Source organism: Mus pahari, chromosome 17 (assembly GCF_900095145.1).
Source record: "Mus pahari chromosome 17, PAHARI_EIJ_v1.1, whole genome shotgun sequence".
Taxonomy (NCBI): domain Eukaryota; kingdom Metazoa; phylum Chordata; class Mammalia; order Rodentia; family Muridae; genus Mus; species Mus pahari.
Window position 1 is genome coordinate 45,848,165 of NC_034606.1, and position 8,075 is coordinate 45,856,239.

The window sequence follows — 8,075 nt, forward strand, 5'->3', positions numbered from 1 at the left end:
CTTCCCTTCCCTTCCCTTCCCTTCCCTTCCCTTCCCTTCCCTTCCCAATTCACACTTTCAACTGTTTGGTATGATATATATTGGTAATATTAATAACATAAAATCACTTTGGAGTCCTCTAACTTTTTGGAATGAACTGAGCTCCTCAGATGAATAGATTTGAGAACTACTGTTTTAAATTCTATCGTTTTCAGTTGGAATCAGTTTTTCTTTCTGAAGGTGGCATAGGTTGCCCCTCCACTTTCTGTACATTCTGTGAACTTCTGTGTCAAAACAGTTACTGTTTAGTTTTCTTTATGTATGATGTGAGTGACAGGCTGTGTATTAGGTGAGATTTGTTTTTGCCTTGTTATCATCCATATCAATGTCCAGTTCACTGGTTTATCTCAGAGGCAGTGTATATTTTAAAACTTGCCAACAATTGGGCACGGTGGCATATACCTATAATCCAGGTACTCCAGAGGCTGAGACAGGAGGATCACAATGAGGCTGTGTGAGACCTGCCTCTCAAAAAACAAAAATGAAACAAAAACCAAGGGAGTAGGATGTAGCCCAGCTGGTAGAGTGCTTACCTATCCTGAACAAAGTGCGTGCATGCACACACGCACACTTGCACTCACACACGCACGCACACAGCCTTGTGTGATGTGGCTCATGCTGTAAACTCAGCATTGGAAAGCAAATGACAAGAGAATGCTGTGACTTTGAAGGTCAGCGTGGTCCATGTAGCAAACCTTGCCTCAAGGAACTCAAGTAAACAGAATTAATATACAGTGTAGAAGGAGAATAAAGGCCTTTCTTTTCCATTATAAATGGGTTGCAAAAACATTCTACTGAGACACCTGTAATCTGCACTTGGTTCCAGGCAATCCTGGGCTGCATAGTATGAGGTGAGAGGTTAGGATTTATAGTGGGACTGTTTTCCCCTAAACAAAACAAACAGACAAACAAACAAGCAAAGTGTCAGAGCTAGAGTGATGGTACAGTCAGTAAAGTGCTTGTGAGGCTGGCTGTGGTGGCATGGGTTTGTAATCGCACAAGATGGACAGAGGACAGGAGATCCCTGAGGTTAGCTGTCAGATAGTCTAGTTTCATTGAGGGGCTCGAGGCAGTGAAGGCCCTTGTCACCAGAGAAGTAGACAGTGATCTTGAAGATGACACCAAGGTTGTCCTCTGACCGCCATGTGGGAGTATACACACAAAACACATACACACACACACACACACACAGAGAGAGAGAGAGAGAGAGAGAGAGAGAGAGAGATATCCAGGCATGATAAATAAGTGAAACTTTTTTGTGTGTGTTTTTTTGAGACAGGGTTTCTCTGTGTAGCCCTGGCTGTCCTGGAACTCACTTTGTAGATCAGGCTGGCCTCGAACTCAGAAATCGGCCTGCCTCTGCCTCCCAAGTGCTGGGACTAAAGGTGTGAGCCACCACGCCCGGCATAAGTGAAACTTCTTAACGTGACCAGCAGTGACAGTGAAGCCTGCCTTCAGGCTCTTGGCTCTGAAGCATGATGAGGATGAGCACAATTATTGTGTTTAGGTTGTCAGAAGGCAGTCCTATTTTCTCAAGCCCTTTGCTTAAGAACTGACCAACTGTCCTGGAAGTAGCCTAGAACACATACAATTGAACAAACAGGCTTAGTAGCTCAAGGTGGGATACCTGTCTTTCTCATCATTCCTGCTTGAGACTGTCCCCTACACCAAGCGGTCTTTCCAGATTTTTCCAGATAGTAGAGTAAAACTGAGGTTTTAAAGTCAGAGTTTTACAGCCAGGTGTGGGAGGCAGAGGCAGAGGCAGAGGCAGAGGCAGAGGCAGAGGCAGAGGCAGAGGCAGAGGCAGAGGCAGAGGCAGAGGCAGGTGGATCTTTGAGTCTAGGACAGCTTGTTTTACATAGCAAGTTCTAGGCTTCTTCTGTACCAGTCCCAAGGCATGCTCTACTACTGTAGGTACCATGGGGATATACTATATCCTGATATACTATAGGGGTTTTTTGTTTTGTTTTGTTTTGTTCTGTTTGTTTTTAAAGAGATGTGTGAATAGAATCTTTACATGAGTCAAATCAGAATATTGTATTGAGTTGAGTTTATTTTTCCCTAAAAATGTGTGTTGATCACACGAGGATTTATTGAGACTGTCTCTTGGGCAGACACTGTATTTAATAATACCGATGAAGTATTAAGTGATCCCTCTGATGCAGACTGTCTTAGTTACTGTCCTGTTGCTGTAAAGAGACACCAACCACAACCAAGGCTCACAAAAGGAAGCATTTAGGTGGGGCTTGCTTACAGATTCAGAGGTTTGTCCCATTATCATCATGTCAAGGAGCATGGTGGCACACAGGCAGACATGGTGTTGGAGAAGTAACTGAGGTCTACATCCTCATCTATCGGCATGGACCTGACCGTGACCTTTGAAACTTCAAAGCCTGTCTCCAGGTGACACACCTACAAGGCCACACCTCCTAATCTTTCTCAAGCAGTGCCACTCCCTGATGACTAAGCATTCAGATCTATGAGCCTATGGGGGCCATTCTTATTGAAAGCATGACACGGACCAGACCACAGGAAGCCTATAAGCAGTAGTCCACACAGAAGCAAGCCTAGGGAGTAGTGCATGTACAGTTTGCTAACTCAGAAGTAGTTAGTTGAGATTGCCTGTGAGGTAAGACGGTGTCAGGGATTTCACAGAAAAGATTGCCTAACCTGCATCTGTCTTCAAATTGAGAAGTTTGGCCTGTGGGTACTTCCAAGAGGAAATAACTTGCACAAAGGCATATGAAACTACTGTGGGTGCTCTAGGGAAATTGAATACAGTGTAGCTTTGTAAGATGAAGCAGGAGAGGGCTGGAGCAATGGTTCAGTGATTAAGAGCACCGACTGCTCTTCCAAAGGTCCTGAGTTCAAATCCCAGCAACCACATGATGACTCACCACCATCCATAACAAGATCTGACTCCCTCTTCTGGGATGTCTGAAGACAGCTACCATGTACTTACATAAAATAAACAAATAAAATCTTTAAAAAAAAAAAAAAGATGAAGCAGGAGAATTGAGCAGGTATTGGGCCAGGTATAGCATGGAGTAGAAATTATATTTTCTTACTCAAGAGTTTGTGCTTTCTAAATATCATTCTTATGTTGAAGGTAGTGGGTATTGAGGCTAAGAAAACCAAATTTTAAAAACTAGTGAAACTAGTAAAAGTGAGTGAAGTCAAAGTCAGTGGCAGCAGACATAGATAAGAAAAACACACGGATTAGAATTGATAGGCTTTGGTGCTAGGAGCTGATGTAGTCAGATTTCTGTTCTGAGGGGGTGATATTGTTCAGAAGAGGTAGAGGGAAAACACCCGTTGGGGACAGGCTGTTTGAGTTGTAGTTGCACTGAGTCTTAGGCACCGGTGGCACAGGAGGTAGCGAAGTCTGTTGGTGTAGGCAGCAATGCATCTGATTCTAGAGGCTGGTAAGAATGTTCAGCACTGGCATTGGGATGGTCAGCACAGAGCTGGTAGTTACATTTGTGAAAAAAAGATAGGGACATTGGAACTACAAATGCAAGCTGCATTAGGAAGTTGAGACAGGAAGACCACAAATTCAAGGCCAGCCTAGATTATATAGTGACACCCTCACTCAAATTAAAAGAAAAAATCTTTTTTCTAGCAAATATAATTAAGAGAGAAAAGAGGGACACAGGCACAGATTTTAGGATTAAAGGGATATGTGTTTAGGAATGTGTAGACCTGAACATTTTTACAGAATCTCTAAAGCAGTAAGCTAAACTGGACCTGTTGAAAGCTGTGAGGGCAGCATTTCCAAACCTTGGGGCAAAGCAAACGCTGTTTGGGTGGCTAACCAGCAGGCCTGCTCACACCTTACTCCCAGGCTTCTGCTATTATCTGTGGAACTTAATTCAGTACGTAACCTTTTTTTTTTCTACTTGGGCTAGCTGCTCCTTTCCAGAACTGGCCTCGAATGACTTTTCCAGCCTCCTTGCTGGGGTTTCCCTTATTACAATCACAGCTTCACTTAAAATACTACCTGTGAGCCTCCTTCGTAGCCAATTGCCTTCAACAGAGGAACTCATGGTTTTCAGTGTTCATTTGTGGCTCAGTTAAGGTTTTTCGTTTCACAGGCCTGTAATTCTAGTAATTGGGAGGATGAAGCAAGGTATTTGAGGCTAGCCTGAACTACACAGGAAGATCTTTTCTTACAACCCCCCCCCCAAAAAAATCACAAAAATACGGGGTTTCAGATGTAGGTCACTTGGTAGAGTGCATGCCTACTATGCACAAAGTCCTGAGTTCATCTGGGTGATAGTGGCACACCCCTTTAATCCTAGCACTTGGGAGGCAGAGGCAGATAGAGCTCTGAGTTCAAGGCCAGCCTGGTCTACAGAGCAAGTTCCAGGACAGTCAGGCTTACACAGAAAAACTCTTGTTTCAGAAAACAAAAACAAAAATGAAGTCCTGGGTTCAGTCCCCAGCAACTGGGAGGTTAGAAGCAAGAGGATCAGAAACTGAAGGTCCTTTTCCCTGATGGAGAGCAGGGCCAGACTGAAACCCTATCTCAAAAAATAAACCAAGCAAATATGTAGTTACTGAAATGTGTGGTGTTGCCTTTTGCTGTTGTTTTGGTGGTTTTATTTGGCTGCTTTTTGTCTGTTGCTTTTACAGTGCGGGAGTATAGTATATTCCTTAACATTCTGCATTGCAAGACAATACTAGATAGATGCTGGTGACAGCAGGGAGAACTAAGGAGGGTAGTGAGGGAAGAGACTGAGTGATCAAGGGTTTTTTTTTTTTTTCTGTGCTGCTTGAATTTTTAAACTGAGAATTAAAGTGAATCACACTGAATAGTTAAGTTTGAAAATTAAAACCCTGTCACATCAGAGGTGATACTAGAAAAGTAAGTGTCATTTGTTGAATATATATGCCTTTCAGCTTGCCATATTCTCTAGGAAACACTTAGCTGTAATTATATTGTGTGAGTTTAGTTAAATACTTGACTGTAGTCTATTTCAGTTTGGCAAAACCTGGGGATGGATGAGTCTGAGGTCTTCAGAATCTCATTCTAAGTCCCAAGATTACTCTGGTTGTTCCTTAAGATAGTAGAGGAAACTGCTGTGGTCAGTAGCTTACCACCCTAACAATGCATGACCAGGTGGTAGGATTACATTACTTCTGAGCATTTTAAAATGGTTGTTTGAAGGCATTTTCCTGGTATTCATCTCTTAGAAGAAAAATACTGCTGTAGATAACTTAAGCTTTTAGAATAATCAGTGTTTATGTTTATCTTCAATATGCCAGTACTTGGTTCAGAGCAAGAAAGAAGCTTTTTTTTTTTTTTTTTGAGAAACCCAGTTTGAGAATACCTGGAAGCCAGGCCTGATTGAGTGCCCAGGTAATCTCAGCTACGTGGGAGGCTGAGGTGGCAGTCACTTGATCCTAGGAGTGCAGAGATAACTCTGTCCCTTTTAAGGAAAATATACACCTGGAAAAAAATACCTAGTTTCCCTTGCTCATCTGTCCTCTGCCAGAATGTCTTTTTGTCCTCATTAAATGTCAGCAAGTGTCTAAGATGACAATGAAACAGGAAAAGGACCCACCTCTTTGGTTATCATCTCCACCTAAAGTTCTCTGTCAAGAGCGTATGTAATAATGAGCTATATTATGACATTGGTGTAGAATTTGAACTGATGATAGATCTAGAAAGATCAGCCTGGGAAGAATCTCATCAGAATAAATAACTAAGGTTAGACAGTGTTGTTCTCTTGATAATCAGAGACTGACAACAAATTGAAGAATCTGACTATTCTCTGAAATGCCAAGGGTCGCACGTAACTACGTAGCCCCGAGTCTTCCAGAAGAACCAGATCTGTCTTGAAGGTGCAGCCAGCTCCTTTAACTTTATATACCCAGTGCCATTTATTGGGGGAACTGCCAGCATTATGTATTAAATTCCTAGGATGCAGTTCGGGTTTGCTTCAGCATGTTTGTTGGACATCTCACCAAATTAAAATATATGTAAGACTTAATCTTTGCTGTCAAGGAGCTCATGTTGCGTGCATAAGACAGACCCATGTATATTACCAATAGAACATGATATATCTCAGAGGAGGGTCCAGGAAAGTTCATGGAGAGGACACCAGCGGCAGAGCAGTGGAAGGGGATCAGTGAGGGGCTTCAGCATAAATCAGCAGGTGTGGTGAACAGAGACCAGGTCACAGTGGAGGAGAAATGCATCTAGAAAATCCTTTTTTAAAAAAACTGCACTAAAGGTAGTGGGTACTTTCTGACTCAATTTAAGCCACAACATACACAAAGGTCAGATTTGCTTTTGAGATGGTTGTAACAACAGTGTGGCATAGCAGAAGGATGAGGGAGTGATGGAGATAGTCCTAATTCTGTTTACATCATCATTGGTGTATTGATTTCAACAGTTATGTGCAGTAAACAGGTAATGGCAAATATGGTCATTCAGTAAAGTACCACTTTAACTATTGTGACATACTGGGGACTTAAAGCTATCCCTTATCCTGCAAAGCCACAGGAATAGCATACCCTCTCATAGATAGAGCACAAAATGGGTTGTGAAACCAAGTGGGCAACTTATGGATAGACAGTTTTCTGACAGCCTGGACTGGTGCTTGTTTTGCTCATCTCCAAACACAAAGTAGGTGCATCCTGACCAGGAGATCTTGTCATCAGAAAATAGTCACCTCTGCATTTACTAGCTGCTGGTAATGAGCTAAATTTGGCAGTGAGTTAGGGAGAAGCGAGAGTGGCACAGCACCTTTGAAGGGGAAGCAATGAAGACAGTGAAAATGAAGAATTGTGGGTGGGTCTGAGATGCAAATTTTGAAAGCATCAATGCTAGCACTCACGGGTGGGCTTGTGTGAGGGGTTAGGGAAGGTGAGATTACTTGGGGTGAACTTAAGATCAGAAATCTGGGCCTTGGGAAGACAGTGAAGGAGAGGAGCAGCCTAGGCAGGGTAAAGGTAGTGTTGGGTCAAGTTCAGTCTGAAGTGATTATGAGACATCGAGATGGAGAAATTGAAAGGGCAGTTTGGTATTTTTGAGATAGCAGGAACAGATAAAATAAGAAATAGTAAAGATTTGTTTGTGGCATACCTGTAATCCTAGCACCTGGGAGACTGAAATAAGAGGATTGTAGCCGGGCGGTGGTGGTGCACACCTTTAATCCCAACACTTGGGAGGCAGAGGCAGGCAGATTTCTGAGTTTGAGACCAGCCTGGTCTACAAAGTGAGTTCCAGGACAGCCAGGGCTATACAGTGAAACCCTGTCTCAAAAAAACAAAACCAAACAAAACAACAACAAAAAAAAGAGGATTGTGAATTTTTGGCCAGTGTGGCTTCATAGAGAAAAATTTATTTTTTGAAATTATAAGTGTATCATTTCCCACCTTTTCCTTTTTCCTCTCAGTCTATCCATACATACATGTACTCGTTCACACAAACACATCATGAAGACAGTAATAATAATAATAATAAATAATAAATCAGTTTGTTTAAAAGGAAAGTCATAAAGATTGAATTTAGATTTAATGTCACCAGAAACTGTCCTATTCTCATTTGTTGCTAGGATGGGTCCCAGGGCCTCACACATTAGTCAAGTCTGCGCTGGAGAGCGTCATCCCCAGCCTTTACTGAACATTGTTTTTATTATGACCTGGCCTTTATTGAATGGGTCTTTGGCACCTTGCATTATATGTGTATTTTACTGACCCTTGAGGAAAATGTTTTCAGAGTTAGGCCAATGACCCACAAACACCAAATGGAGAAAGAGTGGAATCAGATAAAGCTGTCTGCTGCCTGCTCTGCTGCTGCTTCGGGCATCTTACATCATCTCTGCAGCTCAGTGTGACTTTTTCTCTTCAGGGTTTTGGCTTTTTGCATTGAATGTAACCAAGACTGATCGTCTCAGTTGCCCCAGGATACTGTCAGAGGTAAGTTTTTATCATTGGCAGTAAATCAGGAATCTTCATTCTAAAAAGAAGGAAGGTGTATGGGAGGACTTCTTTCTTGAATTCCTTTTTTTTTTTTTTTTTTTTTT

At 42.3% G+C, this 8,075-nt stretch overlaps 1 protein-coding gene across 3 annotated transcripts in view; it reads left to right on the top strand.

Annotated features, from left to right (window-relative positions):
- The window catches only part of Tnrc6b (trinucleotide repeat containing adaptor 6B), a 217,188-nt gene that overhangs the window by 31,879 nt on the left and 177,234 nt on the right, over positions 1-8,075 (top strand). Inside the window, exon 2 of one of the 3 annotated variants that reach the window (XM_029548218.1) lies at positions 7,901-7,968. The exons of the other annotated variants lie outside the window; for them this stretch is intronic. The gene's annotated coding sequence lies outside the window, so the exon portion shown is untranslated. The remainder of the gene's footprint in view (positions 1-7,900; positions 7,969-8,075) is intronic. 3 annotated transcript variants of the gene reach the window in all.